Source organism: Triticum urartu, chromosome 5A (genome assembly GCF_056163025.1).
Source record: "Triticum urartu cultivar PI428250 chromosome 5A, HENAU_Tu73, whole genome shotgun sequence".
Taxonomy (NCBI): Eukaryota; Viridiplantae; Streptophyta; class Magnoliopsida; order Poales; family Poaceae; genus Triticum; species Triticum urartu.
The window spans coordinates 330,755,444-330,765,109 of NC_141877.1; positions in this window are offsets into that span (position 1 = coordinate 330,755,444).

Below are 9,666 nucleotides of genomic sequence, written 5' to 3' on the forward strand. Positions count from 1 at the left end.
CAATTTGTCACAGTGACGACTTTGGCGGGGTCTACCGCTATTCCTTCTCCGGATATAACATGTCCAAGGAATCCAACTTCCTTCAACCAAAACTCACACTTGCTGAACTTGGCGTATAGCTGATGTTCTCTAAGCTTCCCAAGTACTAATCGTAAATGCTCTTTATGCTCCTCTTCATTCTTCGAGTAGACCAAAATATCATCAACGAACACCACAACGAACTTATCCAAAAACTCCATAAACACCTTGTTCATCATGTTCATGAAATAGGCCGATGCGTTAGTCAGGACAAATGACATAATGGTATACTCACATAGCCCGTACCTCATGGTAAAAGTTGTCTTAGGTATATCCTGCTCTTGAATCTTCAGCTGGTGGTACCTTGATCGCAGATCGATCTTGGAAAACACCTTAGCTCATTGCAGCTGATCAAACACATCATTGATCATTGGCAGTGGGTATTTGTTCTTGATCGTCACCTCATTCAATCCTCGATAATCAATAACCATCCTCAACGATCCATCCTTCTTCTCCACTAGAAGTACTGGTGATGCCCAAGCTGACGAGCTTGGGCTGATATATCCTTTATCCAGTAACTCCTTAATCTGCTTCTTAATTTCCTCTAAATCTTGTGCGGGCATCCTGTACGGTCTCTTAAATATTGGCCATGTGCATGGCAAAAGCTCAATCAAAAACTCGATGTCTCTATCCAGTGGCATGCCTGGCAACTCTTCTGGAAATACATCCAAGAAATCCCTCACCACTGGTACCTCCTCCTGTACAACTCCTGATAAGGAATTTACTTGAGTCCTAATCGGCACATGCCGGGATACATACTTGATCCTTCTTCCTTCTGGGGTGGTGAGCAAAATCGACTTACTGGCGCAATCGAAGTTTCCTCCAAACATCGATAGCCAACCCATACCCAGAATCACATCCAAACCTTGCGACTCCAAAATTATCAAGTCTGAGGGGAAAACATGCCTACCTATGGTCAATGGCATCTGAAAACATTCTTGGCTTGCCATATACTCTGCTCCTGGCGAGCTCACTAACATAGGTGTACTAAGAGCTTTGGTGGGCAGCTTAGACTTATCCACAAATCCCCTTGATATGTATGAATGTGATGCACCAGTATCAAAAAGAACGACTGCAGTAATTGACTTAACCAAAAACTTACCTATTACTGCATCTGGCTGGGCTTCAATCTCCTCCACGTTAATGTGGTTCACTTGTCCCCTGTTGAAAGGGTTAGGCTTCTTCCCAGAACTTCCATTGTCGTTTCCATTCTTAGTATCAGGACACTCATTGGCGTAATGTCCAGTCTTCTGCCACTTGTAGCAAGTAACGTGGCTTAGATCTTTCTTGGCGGGGGTTGCTGGGTTAGAGCAGTTCTGTCCGTTGCTTCCTCCATCACCATTTCCGCTCTTGGAGCCACTATGGTTGTGCGAACTTCATCCAGTGTGATTGTGACCTCCATGGTTATGCTGTAGGGGTCCTCCCAAGTTCGGGGTGAAACGGGGTCTCTGCTGAGCTGCAGAATTATACTTCCCTTGTCCATACTTCCTCTTGCGGTTGTCAATCTGCTGCTGCTTCCCTTCAAGCATGAGAGCTCTATCTACCAACTGTTGGTAGTTACTAAAGGTTGCTACCATCAACTGCATGCTCAACTCATCATTCAGTCCTTCCAGAAACTTCTCCTGTTTAGCTAGATCCATAGCAACGTCATCTGGGGCATAACGTGCTAGCTTGCTAAAGTCATCCACACACTGGCTAACAGTGCGTCTTCCTTGACGTAAGTTGCGGAACTCATGCTTCTTCATAGCCATAGCTCCTGCTGATACATGGGCAGTGCGAAAAGCCTGCTGGAACTGGTCCCATGTAACATTGGCTATAGGATAGGTGATAGTGTAATTCTCCCACCATGAGGCTGCTGGTCCATCCAATTGGTGCGTGGAAAAATGCACCTTCTTAGCATCTATGCATCCTGTAGTGGTTAACTCCCTTCCAATCCTGCGGAGCCAATCATCTGCCACTATCGGCTCGGTGCTACTGGAAAACACCGATAGTTGCAACCTCAGAAAATGGGCTAAGTTGTCAACTAGGGGTGGTGGTGGTCGGTTGTTGTTGTTGTTGTTGTTGTTGTTGCCCTGGTTCTGAACTAACAACTGCATCAGGGTACTCTGCTGCTGGATCAACTGAGTGAGCTCCGATGGAAAGGTAAATCTGGGGTCACGTCTCGGAGGCATCTGAGGGTTTAGAGGGAAGAGAATAGAATAGAATGAGGTCTAGTGAGAAAACACTACCCATATGCACATGAGACAAACACAATCATATCACTCAATCAATCAAGCAAGCCCATACAATCGGTCTAGAACTATCATTACAAGAGTGCTCAAACTATACTATATACATGGTGGAATACTACTACTGATATGGTGGTCGACTAGAAAAATGGATCGGTCGAAGACTCCATAATATCCGCTCCAGCTTCATCAACATAGTCATCATCGCTATCGTCGGGGTCCGAGTCGGTGTCGTCGATGATGATGTAGTTCTCCGGGCAAGTGGAATCGTCATCTTCTCCTCCTGGCACGGGGTCTCCCATGAATACTCCTAGCTTCCTTGTCAGATCATCATTCTTCTCCACTAGTACGATGATTTCCTCCTCATAATCTTCGCGAGTAGCCTTGAGTTCTCCGACTCCGTGATCCTGGTCATTGCCTTCTTCAGATCTATCATGCCTGCACACATCTAGTTCTCCTAACGACGAATGTGCTAGTTTAACTCCTGGATGAAAGCAGCAATTGATCTATCCTTCCTGGTGCTGATCATCTCCCATTGCTCATCTTGGCTCCCACAAATCTGGCAGATAGTATCCTTGAGATCCTTGTGGTAAACTTCTCCAATGCGTCCCATGGTGATGTGGGCCGCCATACTCTTTCCTAGACTCCAGGTTGGTGCATCAAAGGAAAACTCTATGGGCTCAGTGACTGGCGTAAATGTCCTTCCTGGAACTTGAACTTGAATCAACCAGTGCTCCTCTTCTGGTAAAGTGGCGTTGTAAGTCCCGGTGAAACTTGGTATTCCAATGTTCAGGTACCTAGTGACTTCCTTCAAGTGGCGTCCAAAAGGTGTGTCTTCATTTGGTTGTGCAAACTTGTTCGTTGCGTCCGCCATCCTAAAGAGTAGAAAATGGAGAGGAGTCAGAAATGAGAAGAGAGTAGTGATCTAGGGCTTTAGCTTAGTGGTCGTGTCCTACAGTCAGCGTGTGCTCTGATACCATCTTGTAGCGACCAGACCTCAAACAGTCTGATCTCTGTGCATCAGTGTCATCCCTGGATTGGTAAAGCTGACATGCACAATACTTGAGGATTTATAACAGAGTAGCAATCACACACTTATTACATCAAATGTCTCAAAGGAGAACTTATTACAATAAATATGGCTTAAGGCCATCTAATACGATAACTGCGGAAGGCTTGGAAGATAAAGTGAGTCCATCAACTCCAACGACATCACTGGGTGAAAGACCACGACCTAAGGCTCCTTACCCGTCGTCTGAAAAGTCTGCAACATGATACGTTGCAGCCCGGAACGGGTCAGCACATGGAATATGCTGGCAAGGCAACACAAAAGAGTAATGAACAGAATAAAGCTATCACTATATGCATATATGGCTGGTGGAGGCTGTATGGTTAATATGTTTTGCGGAAAGCCAATTTTTCCCTACTGCAAAGGTATATATTTTATTTAACTACAAAATTTGTTGAAAAACATTGAGAATGGTAAACCCCATCTCAATCCCAATTAAAAATAATTAATAACCCAACCATATTTATATTAAGAGTGATGAGATCCACATGATAATCCAAGAACTAGATACTCAAGATGTCCATAACCGGGGACACGGCTAACCATGATTAGTTTGTACACTCTGCAGAGGTTTGTGCACTTTTCCCCACAAGACTCAATCTCCTCCGTTGGATTTCTCGCACTACATAATGTTTGAGAAACGGATGACCGAGACACAATCTTTCCGAAGAGGTCCCCTTAACCGATAGATAGGCATGTACACCTACAATCCCCTACAACTGCTAGCCCATCATGGAAAGGTTTCCCACAACTTACTCAACTATGCCAGAGCCCATAATGGCATGTGGATGCACACGGAAGTTTCCAGCATGAATAATCTTATGATCCCTTTGAGCCTGGGTGGCTGTCCATAGGAGACACACGGTACCCCGGGATTTCCAAAAATACAGGCAATCACTGGGTTCCCCAGGTGCCTCAATCCACCCAGATGAGTTTTAAAGTAGCCACCTTAAGTTGAACCATTAATTAACAACTCACATCTATCATGGATACACTCAAACCCAAACCACGTCTACGAGCATAGCATAGTAATATAAGCAACGTAGAAGTAACTCCCAAAGGTTTGATAATAAACAGGTGAATAGGTACTACCTCATCTACTTCCCAACCCACAATTTATTCAGATCCTAACCATGCAATTGTTAGAGGGTTGAAACTAATGCATAAAAACTGGGTAATAAAGGGGTATGATCAAAGTGTTACTTGCCTTGCTGATGATCCGTGAAACCTAGAGACTCGCAGTAGCACGCTTCGCACTCCGGGTACTCTATCACAATCAAACAAGCATACAATAAGCAATCAAGCAAAGATGCACGGGTAAAACTCAAATGAGAAGATCTAACCAGAAAGTTCAACTTAAGAACTCCGGTTTGCAAAAAGAATCAAATCAAACGAAGCAACGAAACTCAAACTGCGAATGAAACAAGATTCGTTTACTAATATGGACTAAAGTCAAATTTTACAGAAGCAAAAAACTTGTTTAAGTTGATTAAACAGAAAGAGGGCTTTGAGACGAAACTCTAGGCGCTTGAATTGTCTGATTCCGGTAAACGAGCGAAAAGTTAAACTAAAACGAAAATCGGATCAGAAATCACGATCGAAAATAATCATGAAAAATCTGAGAAAAAGAAAAACTGATGAACAGACTAACGAACGGACGTTCGCTATCTGCGGCTAACGGGCGAAAACCGTTCGTTAAAACAAACATACGGACGAACGTCTGCTATATAACTAAACTGGAAAAAACGGATCTATTGAAAAATCGCATCTAGGTTTTTTTACCGAAAACCGAACCGATCAAAGAAAACCGGCGGCGAACTCCGGCGGGTCGGCGGCGGCGCGGCGGGACGGCAGCGGCGATGGCGGGGCAACGGCCTAGGGTTTCGTCGGGTGGGCTGGTGGGCTGCGGCCTCGGCTCGACGGCTTATAAAGCCTCCCCCGGGCGGAGTCCCGGGCGGATACGGCCCAAAGTCAGTTTCCTTTTTTTAATATTCCATGCAGAAAAACAAATAAAAGAAATACTAAACGGACTCCAAAAATCCTGAAATAAATTTTCACCGTCCTCTATAAATCTACCGGACAATGTGAACATTTATTTGGGACTCTAATGCAATTTTGAAAAACACAAATTTTTCCTAATTCAAATAAATAGCGATAAAACTTCGAATAAAACTCTTATTTGATTTTAACATTAAATCTCCAATATTTCTTTATTTTGAGCAAGTCATTTTATCCTCTCTCTCTTTTATTTTTATAAAAGAAATATTTGAAGATAAAATAATTAAAATCAAACGATCCTCTTTTCAAAATTCGAGAAAAACTCAAATATGAAAATAACGAAATTCCCAACTCTCTCCCAAGGTCCCTGAGTAGCGTAGAATTTCTAGGATCAAGCAAAAATGCAATAAAATATGATATACAAAGATGAAATAATGTATAACATTCCAAATTGAAAATTTGGGATGTTACAGCTATGGAGATGTCCATCAATAGATATCAATGTGAGTGAGTAGGTATTGCCATGCAAGAGATGCACTAGAGCTATAAGTGTATGAAAGCTCAAAAAGAAACTAAGTGGGTGTGCATCCAACTCGCTTGCTCACGAAGACCTAGGGCATTTTGAGGAAGCCCATCATTTGAATATACAAGCCAAGTTCTATAATGAAAGATTCCCACTAGTATATGAAAGTGACAACATAGGAGACTCTCTGTCATGAAGATCATGGTGCTACTTTGAAGCACAAGTGTGGTAAAAGGATAGTAGCATTGCCCCTTCTCTCTTTTTCTCTCATTTTTTTTGTTTTTTTGGGCCTTCTCTTTTTACGGCCTCTTTTTTCTCCTTTTTTTATTTTTCGTCCGGAGTCTCATCTCGACTTGTGGGGGAATCATAGTCTCCATCATCCTTTCCTCACATGGGACAATGCTCTAATAATGATGACCATCACACTTTTATTTACTTACAAATCAAGAATTACAACTCGATACTTAGAACAAAATATGACTCTATATGAATGCCTCCGGCGGTGTACCGGGATGTGCAATGACTCATGAGTGACATGTATGAAAGAATTATGAATGGTGGCTTTGCCAGAAATATGATGTCAACTACATGATCATGCAAAGCAATATGACAATGATGGAGTGTGTCATAATAAATGGAATGGTGGAAAGTTGCATGGCAATATATTTTGGAATGGTATGGAAATGCCATAATAGGTAGGTATGGTGGCTGTTTTGAGGAAGGTAAATGGTGGGTTTGTGGTACCGGCGAAAGTTGGGCGGTACTAGAGAGGCTAGCAATGGTGGAAGGGGGAGAGTGCGTATAATCCATGGACTCAACATTAGTCATAAAGAACTCACATACTTATTGCAAAAATCTATTAGTTATCGAAACAAAGTACTACGCGCATGCTCCTAGGGGATAGATTGGTAGGAAAAGACCATCTCTCGTCCCCGACCACCACTCATAAGGAAGACAATCAATAAATAAATCATGCTCTGACTTCATCACATAATGGTTCACCATACGTGCATGCTACGGGAATCACAAAGTTTAACACAAGTATCTCTCAAATTCACAACTACTCAACTAGCATGACTCTAATATCACCATCTTCATATCTCAAAACAATCATCAAGTATCAAACTTCTCATAGTATTCAATGCACTTTATATGAAAGTTTTTATTATACCCATCTTGGATGCCCATCATATTAGGAGTAGTTTCATAACCAAAGAAAACTACCATGTTGTTCTAAAGACTCTCAAAATAATATAAGTGAAGCACGAGAGTTCATATATTTCTTCAAAATAAAACCACCGCTGTGTTCTAAAAGGATAAAAGTGAAGCACTAGAGCAAATGACAAACTACTCCGAAAGATATAAGCGAAGCACAATGAGTAGTTGAATAATTATGTAACTATGTGAAGACTCTCTAACATTTAAGTGCAGATATTGGTATTTTATTCAAACAGAAAGCAAAGCAAAAGAAAATAAAATGACGCTCCAAGCAAAACACATATCATGTGGTGAATAAAAATATAGCTCCAAGTAATGTTACCGATGAATGAAGACGAAAGAGGGGATGCCATCCGGGGCATCCCCAAGATTACGCTCTTGCCACTCCTTATTCCATAGTCCATCAAATCTTTACCCAAAACTTGAAAACTTCACAACACAAACTTAACAGAAAACTCGTTAGCTCCACTAGTATAAGAAAACACCACTTAGGTACTGTTGTGAACTCATTCTAAATTCATATTGGTGTAATATATACTGTATTCCAACTTCTATATGGCTCATACCCTCCGATACTACTCATAGATTCATCAAAATAAGCAAACAACACAATGAAAATAGAATCTGTCAAAAACAGAACAGTCTGTAGAAATCTGGAGGTTTAGAATACTTATGTCACTCCAAAAATTCTGAAATAAATCGTTTGACCTGAGGAATTTGTCTATTAATCATATTAAAAAAGAATCACCCTAAACTCACTCTCCAGTAAAAACTGGCAGCTAATCTCGTGATCGCAAAAGTTTCTGTTTTTTACAGCACGATCGCAAAGACTTCACCCAACTCTTCCCAAAGGTTCTACTTGGCACAAACACTAATTAAAACATAAAACCACATCTAAACATAGGCTAGATTAATTGTTTATTACTAAACAGGATCAAAAAGCAAGGAACAAAAATAAAATTGGTTTGCCTCCCAACAAGCGCTATCGTTTAACGCCCCTAGCTAGGCATGAGATTTCAATGATGCTCACATAAAAGATAAGAATTCTAACATAAAGAGAGCATCATGAAGAATATAACTAGCACATTTAGGTCTAACCCACTTCCTGTGCATAGGAATTTTGTGAATAAACAACTTATGGGAACAATAATCAACTTGCATAGGAAGGTAAAACAAGGATAACTTCAAGATTTTCAACACATAGAGAGGAAACTTGATATTATTGCAACTCCTACAAGCATATATTCCTCCCTCATAATAATTTTCAGTAGCATAATTAATGAATTCAACAATATAACCATCACATAAAGTATTATTTTCATGATGCACAAGCATAGAAATTTTACTATTCTCCACATAAGCAAAATCCTTCTCACGAATAGTAGTGGGAGCAAACTCAACAAAATAACTATCATGTGAGGCATAATCCAATTGAAAATTAAAATCAAGATGACAAGTTTCATGGTTATCATTGTTCTTTATAGCATACATGTCATCACAATAATCATCATAGATAGCAACTTTGTTTTCATAATCAATTGGAACCTCTTCTGAAATAGTGGATTCATCACTAAATAAAGTCATGACCTCTCCGAAACCACTTTCATCAACATAATCATCATAAAAAGGAGGCATGCTATCATCATAATAAATTTGCTCATCAAAACTTGGGGGACTAAAGATATCATCTTCATCAAACATAGAATCCCCAAGCTTGTGGCTTTGCATATCATTAGCATCATGGGTATTCAAAGAATTCATACTAACAACATTGTAATCATGCTCATCATTCAAGGATTTAGTGCCAAACATTTTAATGCATTCTTCTTCTAGCATTTTGGCACAATTATCGGTATCCATATTTTCATGAAAGATATTAAAAAGATGAAGCATATGAGGTACCCTTAATTCCATTTTTTTGTAATTTTCTTTTATAAACTAAACTAGTAATAAAACAAGAAACAAAAAGAATCGATTGCAAGATCTAAATATATACCTTCAGGCACTAACCTCCCCGGCAACGGCGCCAGAAAGTAGCTTGATTTCTACTACACAACCTTCTTCTTATAGACATTGTTGGGCCTCCAAGTGCAGAGGTTTGTAGGACAGTAGCAAATTTCCCTCAAGTAGATGACCTAAGGTTTATCAATCTGTGGGAGGCGTAGGATGAAGATGGTCTCTCTCAAACAACCATGCAACCAAATAACAAAGAGTCTCTTGTGTCCCCACCCAATACAATGGTAAATTGTATAGGTGCACTAGTTCGGTGAAGAGATGGTGATACAAGTGCAATATGGATGGTAGATATAGATTTTTGTAATCTGAAAATATAAAAAACAGCAAGGTAACTAATGATAAAAGCGGGCGAAAACGGTATTGCAATGCGTTGAAACAAGGCCTAGGGTTCATACTTTCACTAGTGCAAGTTCTCTCGACAATAATAACATAATTGGATCATATAACTATCCCTCGACATGCAACAAAGAGTCACTCCAAAGTCACTAATAGTGGAGAACAAACAAAGATATTGTAGGGTACGAAACCACCACAAA